The sequence below is a fragment of the Saimiri boliviensis genome, chromosome 15 (genome assembly GCF_048565385.1).
Source record: "Saimiri boliviensis isolate mSaiBol1 chromosome 15, mSaiBol1.pri, whole genome shotgun sequence".
In the NCBI taxonomy this organism is placed as follows: Eukaryota; Metazoa; Chordata; class Mammalia; order Primates; family Cebidae; genus Saimiri; species Saimiri boliviensis.
The window spans coordinates 34837501-34842338 of NC_133463.1; the positions used below are offsets into that span (position 1 = coordinate 34837501).

The 4838-nt window shown below is 37.1% G+C and overlaps 1 protein-coding gene across 10 annotated transcripts in view; it reads left to right on the top strand.

Moving 5' to 3' along the window:
• Positions 1–3098, top strand: part of RUNX1T1 (RUNX1 partner transcriptional co-repressor 1) — a 147948-nt gene extending 144850 nt beyond the window's left edge. For 8 of the 10 annotated variants that reach the window (XM_010349415.3, XM_010349417.3, XM_074386875.1 and 5 more), the window contains one exon: positions 1–3096. This exon is cut by the window's left edge and continues 3851 nt beyond it. The gene's annotated coding sequence lies outside the window, so the exon portion shown is untranslated. The other 2 variants (XM_074386874.1, XM_074386873.1) reach the window with 2 other exon arrangements.
• The last annotated feature ends 1740 nt before the right edge of the window (positions 3099–4838 follow it).

Genomic DNA, 4838 nt, shown 5'->3' on the forward strand with positions numbered 1-4838 from the left:
GTAATGTATGGTCTGTCAACCTGTGAATCTTTAAAGTATGATTCAGGTATCGTTGTATTCTTTACTGTGTAATAAAAAAAAAAAGTTGAAAAAAATCTGGATCCTCTGTCTCCCTTCCTCAGTGTGCCATGGTTGCCCACCCAGTGACCCCAGCCTGGGGAGTCCATCCTCCATGGTGCTGAATCAGATCCATAGAGTTTATTCAGCTACAAAGCAGGCCTCTGTAACAGGAGTTGGCTTATCCATGTGTTGTGAGTAGGGAATGATGTCAGAACTATGCAAAAGTCAAGCCCTTTCATAGGGGGTGCTTCTCAGGCAGGAGGAGTCAGAAGAGTGGGAGGAGAATTACAACCTTCCATAGGAAAGGAGAGCTTGGCTTGCCTAGACTAGCTGCTGTATAGGTAGCAGGGACCCTTTTGGCTGTGTTTTGATAAAATTGGAAATAAGTACCTAAATCTGGATCACTCTGCTCAGAGAGGTTCATCCCAACCAACCTCATGAGGCTCTGATTCTTGGCAGGTTGTTTGGCTTCCTTGTGCGCACCTGAATGGCAGATCCGCTGACATGATGCACAGCTGCTTTATTTGCCGTGTCCCCTATCCCTCTCTAATTAAAAGTCGCCAGCATTGGCACTCTTGGTTATGTAGTTAATATCCAATATGTCTGTCTCTAACTTGCTGGAACATCCAGTTATCCCCTCTGACACGTACTTTTTCATACTCTAGTTACAAAGTTGGTTAGAGTTTGAAGACCCAACCCATAACCCCTGCCCTGTAAATGCTGTTAATTTTTATGTGTAGTTTTCAAAAGAGGTGTTTTTAAAAGTATCTTACATACTGTGTTGTAGCAGAAATTCCTGTTTCCTCTGAATGTTCCAACTTTATAGGCCAAAAAAAAAAAAAAAAAATCATTGCAAAAAATACAGCAGGTGCCAGAGCCCATGTCTGGAGAAGAGTCGTGAAGGTGAATGTTAGTTACATGGGAGATTGGATTGGGCCCCTTCGGTTTCCTTCTTGTGGCAGCTAAGTCCCTGTTCCAAGGCCTGGCTTCTTTAACTTATCTTCCTGGGAAATGTAGCTTTTCCAAGAACTTGGTAGTGCACACCAGTAAAAAAATACAAGAACAGATTTTTTTAAATAGTGGAAACACCTTCATTCCCACACTTCTGACAGTTGGGGTTGGATCTTTAATTTGATAGTTACTCCTTTTTTTCCTCAGAAGAAAGGCCAGCCTGACCCAAGTTGCCTATTTTTAATGTGTTAATGCATCTTATTTTCTCTTCAAAGTGAAAAAGGCCAGAAACTAGCAGATAGAAATGGAACCCATTGAGGTAGTTCTCTTATAAGCAGTTCTTGCAAATGCCTCTGTAACGTTTTCATTCAAGTGGGTATGTTGGACAAATAGGGAATGGTTTTAGTTTACGTGAACAATATGAGACTTCCAGGTGGTGGTCATTTTTTTAAGACGTGTTAATGATGTATCTGATAACATTATACAAAGATGTGTCTCCCATGAAAGAACATTCAGCTATTCCCTGGAATGGATGGGGAAAAAATGAGCAAAGGAGTGTTGTTCTGTATGGGTATCTCTATCCTTATTCCAAGGTGAATAAATAAAGTTGTATTTGCCTAAACCTGTCCTTGGTCAGTCTATTTTCAGTCACACTGGGGAAGCAGCGGAATACAGACATGTATTTTCCCATCCCACTTCTCCATCCACACCAGCAGGGAGGTAGAACCAAAGATCTTTACTTTCAGAATTTTCAGATTCAAATAGCATTTGTTGAAAACTTTGAGATTACACATGGGGAGTCTATGAAAATGCCTTGAGATCAAGATAATATAATTTTCTAACTTAACTATGATAAAAATAATATTCAAAGGGGAAGAAAATGGAAGGTGGGTAAAAGAAGGACTCTCTGCTTTTAGTCCCCTATGCTAATGCTCTGGTGTCTGGTGTTCATTTTCAGTGCCTAATGCAGAGCCAACTGCGCTCAAGAAATGTTCATTGTAAATACAACCTTGAGTTTGCAGCTAGAATAATGTGGTGTCATTTTACCCAGATATGAACAAATTGGCTGCAGGAAGAGAAAGCAATGAAAATGGTTTAACAGGCTGGAGGAATGGGTCAGAAATGGTTGAAAAATGATAGCAGCCATATTTTGTAAAATGCAATCTAATTTGCATTTGCTGGGCTTTCAAACCCCAATGCTCTCCTTTTTACTTACAAAGTGTCCACTTCTATACAAGTAAGTAGATTGAGTTTTTATTATGGATATTAGTAATAGTGATTTTTTTTGTTCTTAATAATCATTTTAATTTGAGAATTCACAAAAGCTTTACTATTGTGGGCTGAATATTCATTTAGTGATCCTGCGATTGTGTATGTGTTTGATGAAAATAAACCGGCAAACGTGAACCACTGACCGTCCTGTTTGCATCTTTATACAAACTATCAGTCGGAATCAACTGTGCATTTTTTTTTTCTCCATGGAGATCAATGATATTTTTTTCACATTTCACATTGTCAGTAAAACTTTTAGAAAACAAAACATTTGAGGCTTATTCATCTAATTACTAAAGATCAGGAAAGGCTGTAAAAAGTTGTTTGGTTTTTTGTTGTTGTTGTTGTTGTTGTTGTTGTTGTTGTTGTTTTCTTTCAACTTGCTCTGCCTCTATGGGACAGAAGTGCATAGAGTGTGAAAAGCAAAACAGTGAACATGTGTTGACTGCTAAGTGATGGATTACATAATCCCAGCTAACCTTCATAACAAGCCTATGAGAAAGGCATTACAGTTATTGTTATACTTTATTATTCTTATTTATTTTAAGCTTGTGTATATACTTTATTATTCATTTATATAGTTGTAACTAAAAGTATACAGAAGAAAATATTGAGGTACAGGATGTTTTGTAAATTGCCTAAGGTTACACAGCTGGTAAATGTGAAGCTGAGGTTTTAACCCAGGTCATCTGACTCCAAAGCCTGTGCTTTCTTGTGCTGCAAACATTAAAGGTTATTCTAGCTCTAAAATAAGATTCTATGTCACTAACTCATTTAAATGGTATTCTTTATTTGTGTTTTAAAATGTTTAGTGAAAAAATATGTTATAATTTTGGGAGAACATCTGTATGCTTCATTTTTCTTTTGTGGCATGGATAACTGAAAGCTCTTTATGAGTAAAACCATGCTCTTTATTCTTCCCTTGGAAGAAACCTGAGTAAGAGGCTCTTTGCAAAGCAATGAAGTAAGAAATGTATTATCCCCCAACTGGGTGAGATGCATGCCATTAGAAGGAATAAGATCCATAATCTAAGTCATTTGCTTTCCATGGTAAAATGTTCTTGTGCCTTAATTAAGGAAGAGAGAACATGAGAGTTCAATAAGAGTCAAAGTTTGTCTTGTTGTGAAGTATCTTAATGGATTTTCACACCTGATTTCCATCTGTAGATGTAATCGGCAAGAATGGAAGAAGTCTGAGAAGAGAGCTCTTATGGAGTTCAAGGAAGCAATACTCTAGATATTTTAGTTATAGCTGAGGTTTACAAGAGCAAATCGATATTTTTCATCATTTCTACCAGGAGTATTAATCAATAAATCAATATGGCTACTTAAGAAACAATGTTTGGACACAAACATTGGAAAGAGAGAGAGTGGTGAATATTATATACTAACTAACTTCTGGACTTAGAAGCAGGAATATCACAGTCAATGTGATTTATAGCCATTGTAATCATTGCATGGTGTTTTGAGGCCGATTTGTGCAAGTGTGGCAATTAAAAATGATACAAAATTGATTCCCTAAAACAACCCTGCTAGAAATGATAAACCCAAGCATTCCCTATTTGTTGGAAACTCATATCGTTAATGCATTTTTCTTCCCAATTACTAACTAGTTACTTGTTTGTTCTATTTAAATAAATGAAATCCATTTTTTTTTTGCCACTACCAGTTGAAAGAATTCATTAAAAAATATTAACTGCTAAATTATGTGGCAAGGTGGAGACTATAATTGACACAGATGTGAGTGTGACATAACCCGTAATTTCATGGAATTTACAGCTTAGTGAAGTGATGCCAATGGGTGGAGCCAGAATTCAAATCAATTGTGTGTGCTAACTTATATCCTCTTTAACACTACGTAAGAGTTCTTTCTATATCCATTAAAAACAGAATTTTCCATCTCACTCCCTCCTTTAAGTCTCCTGAATCTCCTGTGAGTTTTCTACTATAATAATATTTTAATGAGCTATTTTTCTGCTTATACTACCTCTGAGAACCTTACTCTAAGATTTATTTATTCATGTCAATATTTTGAAGGTGTTTACTGCCTGGCATGTATTTATGAACTTGCCATTTAAGAACTGCAGAGACCTCATATTATAAAAATACATGGAAACCAATCAGAGTGAGGACAGCCAGACTTCACCAAAACTTAGCAGTCATCATACAGCAGCCCTGTCTTTCCTGAGGCTGCTGCTTTTCCTTGCTGGACTTCTGCGCTATGCTCTCTCTGAACCAGCTTCTTCTAAAAAAAGCATTGTTTCTGTTACCCTATAATTTTGGTTTCCGTATGACTTTACGTTATCATTTTAGTGGATATATGTTATGTTTTGGTCACCAAGAATCTTTTAAATAGACTTCTTATGTTTGAGGAGTTTTCCACTATGAGATCTACCTTCTGAGTGGAAGCCAGAACTCTATTTCCCTGCCTCCAGTTAGAATGTAGACTTTACCCAACAGAGCTGTTCTCCTGAAATTGTTTTATTCAGAAGGGAAAAATGAAGAACGAGGTGCAGTTGCTTCATAGAATCCACATTCTCATGAGAGTGGAGGAG